The sequence below is a fragment of the Sinocyclocheilus grahami genome, unplaced genomic scaffold, assembly GCF_001515645.1.
Source record: "Sinocyclocheilus grahami isolate Dianchi unplaced genomic scaffold, SAMN03320097.WGS_v1.1 scaffold117.1, whole genome shotgun sequence".
Lineage (NCBI taxonomy): Eukaryota > Metazoa > Chordata > Actinopteri > Cypriniformes > Cyprinidae > Sinocyclocheilus > Sinocyclocheilus grahami.
The window spans coordinates 1,299,712-1,309,800 of record NW_015505296.1 but is presented as its reverse complement, the minus strand read 5'-3'; the positions used below and the strand labels follow the sequence as shown (position 1 = coordinate 1,309,800).

General features: G+C 37.3%; 1 protein-coding gene and 1 pseudogene across 3 annotated transcripts in view; both read left to right on the top strand.

Moving 5' to 3' along the window:
- Nucleotides 1-5,817, top strand: part of LOC107589537 (molybdenum cofactor sulfurase-like) — a 15,149-nt pseudogene extending 9,332 nt beyond the window's left edge.
- A 1,286-nt stretch (nt 5,818-7,103) lies between these two features.
- Nucleotides 7,104-10,089, top strand: part of LOC107589536 (annexin A11-like) — a 23,642-nt gene continuing 20,656 nt past the window's right edge. The window contains exons 1-2 of one of the 3 annotated variants that reach the window (XM_016278010.1): nt 7,104-7,272; nt 7,399-7,539. The gene's annotated coding sequence lies outside the window, so the exon portion shown is untranslated. Of the gene's footprint in view, nt 7,273-7,398; nt 7,540-8,878; nt 9,048-9,244; nt 9,317-10,089 lie in introns of those variants that run through there. The other 2 variants (XM_016278011.1, XM_016278009.1) reach the window with 2 other exon arrangements.

Below are 10,089 nucleotides of genomic sequence, written 5' to 3'. Positions count from 1 at the left end.
ATCCAGTCTCTTTCAATCAATATCCCACATACAGTAATGTGTAAATTTGTACTTTTGAAATTGATATATGGCATACTGTTCAATACAGTAACTGGCATCCAAAATGTTGCCATAGTTTACATCAGGTAATACTAACACTGTTATATTGACAACATGACTAAGCATTTTGACTCTTGTTTGTGAACAATGACACAAGGACTTTTCATTCTGATGGCACTGATATGTTAATTGACATAAATACTTACTTTTGAGAGATGGACTAAAGATTTTGAGTAAGTTACAGGCTTTTGCAGGTAATCCATTGTGTGGTGCTGTTTGTACGAATTGTTTTGAGAAATGCACATAGTTTTTTGCAAATATTAAGGATGATTTGAGAAATGCACCAAAGCGACTGAGAAAAACTGTAATAGCCTGTCAAAAGAATTATATTTATAAACAAAAATTACAAATGTGAAATATGTTCAAATAATAAAGAAAATGTAAGAATTAGAACATGTTTATTACTGAATGTCTTTGCTTATTGTTGTTTGTTTGTTTGTTTTTGACAGGTGGACAAAATGGCCAGTCTCTTCAACATTCATATCCCCGCACAAGCTGTTTCTGCAACTCGGGAGCCTGCCAACATTATCTGGTTATCAGCAACCAAAATGTGAGGAGTAATTTGCATGTAAGTGAATTTTCGCCAATACAAACTTTGATGTTTGCTAGAAAGACAGTTGGACAAGTGGACGGACAGAAAGATTGACAGGCAGATGGACAGACGGATGGATGGATGGATGGATAGATAGATAGATAGTTGTACCGATAGACAGACAGACGGACGGACGGACGGACGGACGGACAGACAGAAATTGATTTTGAAATAATTGTTAATAAACGGTTCCTTTCAAGGCCGGTCACATCTGTGGAGACAACATTGATCTTATTGAGGGACGTCCCACTGGATCCATTCATGTGTCTTTTGGATATATGTCTTGTTTTGAGGACTGTCAGAACTTTCTTCGGTTTGTTGTGAACTTTTGTGGACAAACCACTAATCCTGGACCAAAAGAGACTGATCAAGCTAAAGTCAGCTGAACCGATGGAGGCTGCAGCATCTTATGACCTACCATCAAAACCAAATGGCCAACTAGGGCATGAGAATGGACAAGTTATCACTCCTTCACCTGAGAGAAAAACACCATCTGGAGACACTGTGTCAAAAGAAGGAAAGAAGAACAATGGCAGAAGCCATACATTAACAAATCTCTTCATCTATCCTGTCAAATCATGCGCATCATTTGAGGTACAGAAAGCTGTTTTGTAATACTTCTGTGTTGACAATGAAAAGCAGGTTGATGTTATGATACCAGTTTTCATGGCAAGTACTCTGTTGTTGTGATTGACCTAACAGGTGACAGAGTGGCCACTGGGACCACAGGGTTTGTTGTATGACCGTTTGTGGATGGTTGTGAATGAGAATGGAGTTTGTTTGAGCCAAAAAAGGAAGCCAAAGCTGTGTCTTATCCGTCCGGTCATCTCTCTGGCCTCTAACACACTGCAGCTGCAGGTCTCAGGTCAGAGCGCTTCAAGGCACATCACAACTGCAGACATCTCATGAGATTTTTGTAAATAAAATACAACTTTTAAGAGCCTAAATATTTAGTAGAAAGGGCCTTTTCAAGTACTGTTGAAGTGCCATAGTGCATTGATAACATCAGACGATACCATGGCACCTTTTTGGATGTGGAAAAAGATACTATAAAACAAACCACATTTTTATTTTACAAGAGTTGTGCTAAAAAAAAACTGAGCTTTGTTTTTTGTTTTTGTTCATGTCTGTCATTATGTGGTCAAAGTTCAGATTATTCATGGTAATGTATTCTAATGTATTCGATGCTAAGCTAAAATAATGTATTCTCTCCAATAATATGCTCAAGTAATGTATTCTCTCCTGTCTCAGGCATGGAGGCAGTCACTGTTTCAGATTCAGATTCAATTCAGATCTAAGAACATCCCAAAGCAAAGTTTGTGGTGACAGGTATGAAGATAAAACAAGCCCACCAAAAAAAAAAAAAAGTTATTTTATATCATTGCATTGGGCAGACATTTGTTGAGCTTAAAATGTATAAACAGTTTCATGTGTTTGAACCTCATCTACAATGGTTTTGTGGCTTAATACTGCAGCTTAATATGAATATTGCTGTAGCTTCAAATGAATCTGTCTTTGGTGTAGGGTTCAGACAGTGGATTGTGGAGAGGAAGTTTCAGCCTGGCTTTCTGAGTTTCTGGGGAAACCTTGTCATCTTATAAGGCAAAGGCCTGAATTCCTGCGTGATATGAAATTTGGGCGAGCAAAAGGTAAAATACAGCATTTGTATTTGGATTGATCGTTTATGTTAAATAAACATATTTTTCCTCATGCTAGAATTGTCTGAGACGTCAGAGCTGATAGCCTCGTGACATATAGCAGAGTTCGAGTCTCAGCTCACGGACCTTTCCCGCTACCACCCCCCCTCACCCACTTCACTTCCTGTTAACACACTGTCCTATCACAATAAAGGCAAAAACGCCAAAATAAACCTTAATAAATCAATATTTAAGATATAAATAATAATAAAGACATTTAATAATATTCTTTTGAGACCAATTGATCAGGAGTGCATTTCCTGAAACCTTCATAATGATATGTCGTTCTTAAGTTATACCTTAAGCTGAACCTTAACGTTAACCCGTGTTTCCTGAAACTTTTTTAGTTAAGTCTGGACCACTCTTAGCTATACATTATCACTGTTGAAACTTCACTCCACTAGTGGCCACCACTGTGGCAAAAGTGGTGTTTGGTCAAACTATGGCAGTGATACAGCGAATAGTTGTGCTAAATCAAAGACGCCACTGTTCCCGGAGCCATTTAGTGTGTGTGCGCACTATTTCATCCGTGAAAACTTTAGTCCCTTGGCTACCATGTCAGAAGCTGCAATTCTAAGATGCGGATGGATATGGTCTGTGAATGGATATGGGCTGAGTAAGACCTCTATGTGTTGGTGCATTCACTCAGTCACGAACATCCTGCTCCGTCATGCCACAGATTATATCCATATGCCTTCCACCAGGCACAAGGTGATGGAGGCGCATCAAGGCTTCCATGTCATTGCTGATACCCTGCGAGTAATAGGCCTTGTTTCGCATCTTGCGCTTTTATTGAGTAGGTCATCCAATAATGGAAATTATTGATTTACACCAATAATGTGATGTGGCTGCTGGGCAATCAACCCTGGTTGTAGAGTGAATGAAGACACTATGGCAAATATATTATGATAATATAAATGACCCCTTCAAATGCCAGTGAACTGAAGGCATACTGCCAGTTAGTGTAGCAGGTTGAGGCATGATACGTTTGGGCATTGAGGTTGAAGGTCCACGCACTCATTTTGAAATTATATAAAATATTCAGGGTTGGATTTAGTTTGCAATTTGGATTATGTTTATAAGATCCCATGAGCCCTGAAAAATGCAATTTTAACTATTTCTGAAGTGCTTCTTTTATAAAGAATGCCACTCTTATTTTCTCGCCTGCATAGAGTGAATAATCGATTCACGAGCTATCGATATCAACCAATTCAGCACCAGAGCCATGGACAGTTTAGTTAAGGTATACCTTTAGAGTCTTCGTAGCATGCTAAGAGACAACATTATCGGGAAACGCACACCAGAGGTGTGCTGTGCACATTATATACTGTAGCGCTGCATTTGTACTGTATGTCAATTAATTCATTTGTTTGTATACGTCCCTATAGTGGCAAGCAATTTACCTTAATGATGTCTTCATGTCCAGCGGGGGACTGTGGTGCCACTGCTCTTTCTCTAGTGAACGAGTCTGTAACGGGGCTGACGAGACATGAGACGTGTGGATCCATCTGCAGGCTTTATTAAAGAGACATAGTACACAGGCAGGGTCAAAACAATGGCAAACAGGTATATGGTGGGCAAAACACAAGAATAGTCATAGGGCTAGCGTAGATCACCGATCAGCAGACAGAATCAAAAGGGGCGAGACGAGAGGGAGAAATCCAATGAAACAGGCAAAGATCAGAAACCGCAAAAACAGACAAGGCAAAACAAGGAAAACACGGAGACTCGGAAAGGGGTACAGGCTAAACAATACTCAGCAGAGAAATGTGGTTAGAGTGGGTGTTATATAGTGAATGAGGTAATTAGAAACAGCTGTGTGCAATGAGTGCAATCAGGGCAGTGTGCAAATTGTGCAAAGAATGATGGGAAATGTAGTCCAGGGTGCTATGCAACAGTTTGTGTAGTGCGAGAGTCAATGACATGGAAAGGGTGACATCTGGTTGTGAATAAACGGAAGTCCATGGACTGAATTCGTGACAGAGACACAGTTTCTGCTTATTAACAGAGCCAGTGTGTCTTTTCTGCAAGAACACATTGCCAACAGGTAAAGTAATGCCAGCAGCAACTGACCAATACAGTACCTTCTTCTTCAAGAAAGTGCTGTTTAGTCTGTCTTTTTAAAATTCTGTCAACCAGTACTCTACGAATATATAGTATACTTCTTCATTATTTTGGGATGTTTTTGTTATATTTGGTATGACATGATAGTGTGAATGAAGGAACATGACACGACATGGAGCAGCTCATTCAGCGTTTTAGGGCAAATCTGGTCATCTCAGGACAAGAGGCATTTTCAGAGGACGGCTGGTCTCACTTGACAATAGGAGACACACAGTTTCAGGTTAGTGGAAACAGCTGATGTAATAGACACAGCCATAATCAGCCAGAATTTAGATGCACAGGTCTTTTCTTGATGTTTTGTTTAAGGTGATTGGGAGATGTGGCCGCTGTCAGATGATTGGAGTTGATCAGAAATCAGCCACTAGGACCCAGGAACCCCATCGGTCTCTTTCTGAATGCAGAAGTGGAAAGGTCTGTAAAAACAAAACTCCTTATTCTTGTTTTCTTCCATTGATTGCTTTTACAAGAAGACAGAAATGATATTTCCATAATATGAAAATTACATTACTTCTCTTTTCTCCTCTGCTCTTGTTCTTAGGTGACGTTTGGTGTTTACTTGGCTCACCAGTCAGCAAGGAACACCACTGCTGTCCTCGTCTTATCCGTAGGGGCCTGTGTTATTCCACGAATATCAGAATCTACTGAGAAACCTTAGAATTATTTTGTCATTTTTGTTTGATTTTTAAACGAACAAATGAATGTAAATGTATTGTAAATATTTCATACACTTTGAACAGACTTTATGCATTTTTCTAATTCAATATGAAATATATTACATTTTTGTGTCTTGTAAACATGCTATTTAGCCATAGGAGCTAAAAAAATCCACCATTTCCACAGTTTAAAAAAATACAGCCTTTTCTTAGATATCAGATGATGTTAGACTTGCATCACTGCTGTGATTACTTGAGGAAGTACACGTTTTCTTCTACAGAACATTTCCTCAATATAATTATCATGCAATCTCCTTGCAGAGGATGTAGCAATGATTGCATATTTAGAAGAGGCCTGAAATGGATGTGGTCTGTCAAATTTTAGTAATTATTTTAACTAATTAATCAATGCCATAGGGTACATGTAGGAAGTATAAAGTATTTTTAATCTGAGTTAAACCATGAGAGTGAAATCAATCTTACATCACAGGCTCTAAAAGTGAATTGATGTGCTATTGTGAGGAAATAACAATGGCACATAGTCAAAATACTGGACTCATATTGAGGAAAAAGTTCTCTCTACTTCATTTTGTTGGTAAATGATGATCAGTTCAGGTTAGTCACCTTGTATATATATATATATCCTCCTGAGACCCAGCTATGGAGTTTTTGTCTCTGTAGAGAACATTATATTTTAGTGAATTTCTCTGAGACCTCACATGTCACAGTTTTAAGTCTGGATGTCCTGTACAGAGCTAAGAGAACATTCAGGGTTTTCCAGTGATACCAAATGATTGGATGTTTCACCATGACCACTCCCTCTCCTTGGTTTTTAAAAATGGCTGACATTAATTTAGAGATGCAATTGTACATCCTTATGGAAATATGATAATATTTTGTAATTATAATTTAAATCTGATTAATTTTCAAATTGTTTGTCATAAATCAACATCTCAGGGAAATGTTATGGGGTTTCAAATCACAATATGACCAGCTTATGGAATTTTTACACACATATTGCATAAAGCAAAATGGTATATCAAATCATTTTGTTATATATTTTATAACATAGTTGAGAACCATCCTTAAACAAAGTTAGTTATAAAAAAATCCTGAAACCTAAAAATTGATTGGTGATTTAAAAAAAATTCCCATTGTTTTTGCCTTTTCATGTCTATTGTCATTTTATTTTGTAGAAAAACGGAGTCCTGGTGTCCTCTACAGAGGGCATAGCATAACTTATGAATAAAATATAATTTTTCAAAATTGTTATTTTACCATTTTTTTCTTATGCTCTAAACAATGTAATGACATGAAAAAATACTAAATTCACAAAGCTTTTTATTTCTGGTTCTCAGGAGGATATATATATATATATATATACTGTATACAGTATACACACACACACACACACACAATAATCAAAAATTTCCCGACAGGCTAAAATCACAAAAACAGCCTTATCAAACAGGAGTACAAAATATTATAATAAATGATATTTATCTACTAAATCCAACAAAATTCCTTATTTTTTATTCTTATTATTTGACAGCTTTTTAGATAATGTACCAAAGAATGAAATAAATATTTCAAGTAAATATTTAACTACTAAACAACAACAACAAATACCATTAATCAATCAAACCTATATTCTTCTTCATCGTTCCCATATTTAATACTGTATCTACAAAGGACAAGTTCAGAGCAGCTATCTTTTTCTCGGATAACCAGCTCTGCACTCTATACGAAAAGCCACGAGAGAACCCTCAAGCAAAACTGTGCCATGCATTCTCAGTAGCAGAGTTAAAAAAATCACACTTTCAACATTAAATCGAACACTTGTGAACTCCTAAATACTGTAAGCGCACGCGTCCACGGACGCCATACGCACGCACAGATGGGCGTGGCTGACTTTAGGGCGTGTTCCGCTTGGGCAAACTTCCATATTTGGATCCACCCAATGTTTTGTGCCTTGTGCTAGACATATCACACATATCCATTGTATTAAATATATTTAAAACACACACACACACACACACACACACAGAGAGGAAACGGAGATCTTAAAGAGACGACAACGCATTTCATACAGCTGCTCTTTTAGACGGTAACTACACCCCACAATAGGCTGGGTCATATTTGACAGACTTATGGAAAGATTACAATAGTCATTCCTTTATTACCAAACAGCGTGAGTCATGGTGTACGAAAGAATCACATGTTTTGTATTTAGTTAAAGATTGTTTGGTGTGACCCAGTCATGGAAAGAATGAGTCCCTCCCACCTCATTAAATATTACGCAGCGTGTCTCACGCACGCTCGAGCGCAGAAGAGGTACTCTGTACCTAGGAAGTGACGGGCCGCGGCTGAAACTGTAAGTAGCAGATACGCTTTTACATTATATATGCGCACTGTTTGACGTTTTAAACTATGACAATAGTAATAAAGCGGGTGAGTGCGCTGTTACGCAGACGTGTATGCGCTTTCTGCTCTGTAGTTCCTGCAAGAATACGACTGCGTTATTTTAAGATCACGTAAGCCTTCTTAGAGATCCACCCATAATACCGTGCATTAAATGTCCGCTTGCACATTTGTCGCTGATCTTCGCTTCGCACATTTAAGGATCCAGCGCAGTTCAGTTCTGTGGTCTAGTCATGTTTATGGGGAGATAACCTGTTTTATTGTGACTGAACGTTTGGTCTTTCATACAGTTGCGATAGGAAAACCCAAGCGCGGTAACTGTTCTGTGAGATAAAGTGCAAGTTTGGATATATTTGCTGATATAATGTATTCAATGTGAAGTATAAGATGTTCTTTTGTTCTTCTAAGTAAATAGTTTTACTTCTATTATATTTAATAATGCTATATTATGAATATATAATAGAGAGAGAGAGAGAACAATATTATGCATATAACTTAAAGTTAACTGAATTGTACAGATTACTATATAGTTCACTTTAAATTAGCATAATATAGTATTGTGTTCTCTCTCAATTAATAATTGGTGGACTTTTGCTTTCTTTAAGACCACCCCTGCTTTATAGAAAGTAACACTTCTACACAGGGGCGTAGCCATCATTTCAGAAGTGAGGGGGACAGAAAAGTTATTTATGTATATATATATATATCTATAAAACATTACAATATAAAATTTCTGTAATCTATATAACCTACCAGTCAACCGTTTTTGATCAGTAAGATTTTTAATGTTTTATAAAGAAGTCTCTTCTGCTCACCAAGCCTGCATTTATTTGATCCAAAGTACAGCAAAAGCAGTAATGTTGTGAACTATTTTTACTATTTAAAATAACTGCTTTCTATTTGTATATATTTTTTAATGATTGCTGTGATCAAAGCTGAATTTTCAGCATCATTACTGCAGTCTTCAGTGTCACCATTCTAATATGCTGATTTGCTGCTTTTAATTATTATTATTATTATTAATGTTTTTTGAGCAGCAAATCAGAATATCAGAATGATTTCTGAAGGATAGTGTGACTGGAGTAATGATGCAAAAATTTAGCTTTGAAATCCCTATAAATTACATTTTAAAATATATTCAAATAGAAAACAGTTATTTGAAATAATCACACTTTCAACATTAAATCGAACACTTGTGAACTCCTAAATACTGTAAGCGCACGCGTCCACGGACGCCATACGCACGCACAGATGGGCGTGGCTGACTTTAGGGCGTGTTCCGCTTGGGCAAACTTCCATATTTGGATCCACCCAATGTTTTGTGCCTTGTGCTAGACATATCACACATATCCATTGTATTAAATATATTTAAAACACACACACACACACACACACACACAGAGAGGAAACGGAGATCTTAAAGAGACGACAACGCATTTCATACAGCTGCTCTTTTAGACGGTAACTACACCCCACAATAGGCTGGGTCATATTTGACAGACTTATGGAAAGATTACAATAGTCATTCCTTTATTACCAAACAGCGTGAGTCATGGTGTACGAAAGAATCACATGTTTTGTATTTAGTTAAAGATTGTTTGGTGTGACCCAGTCATGGAAAGAATGAGTCCCTCCCACCTCATTAAATATTACGCACAGCGTGTCTCACGCACGCTCGAGCGCAGAAGAGGTACTCTGTACCTAGGAAGTGACGGGCCGCGGCTGAAACTGTAAGTAGCAGATACGCTTTTACATTATATATGCGCACTGTTTGACGTTTTAAACTATGACAATAGTAATAAAGCGGGTGAGTGCGCTGTTACGCAGACGTGTATGCGCTTTCTGCTCTGTAGTTCCTGCAAGAATACGACTGCGTTATTTTAAGATCACGTAAGCCTTCTTAGAGATCCACCCATAATACCGTGCATTAAATGTCCGCTTGCACATTTGTCGCTGATCTTCGCTTCGCACATTTAAGGATCCAGCGCAGTTCAGTTCTGTGGTCTAGTCATGTTTATGGGGAGATAACCTGTTTTATTGTGACTGAACGTTTGGTCTTTCATACAGTTGCGATAGGAAAACCCAAGCGCGGTAACTGTTCTGTGAGATAAAGTGCAAGTTTGGATATATTTGCTGATATAATGTATTCAATGTGAAGTATAAGATGTTCTTTTGTTCTTCTAAGTAAATAGTTTTACTTCTATTATATTTAATAATGCTATATTATGAATATATAATAGAGAGAGAGAGAGAACAATATTATGCATATAACTTAAAGTTAACTGAATTGTACAGATTACTATATAGTTCACTTTAAATTAGCATAATATAGTATTGTGTTCTCTCTCAATTAATAATTGGTGGACTTTTGCTTTCTTTAAGACCACCCCTGCTTTATAGAAAGTAACACTTCTACACAGGGGCGTAGCCATCATTTCAGAAGTGAGGGGGACAGAAAAGTTATATATATATATATATATATATATAACACACACACACACAC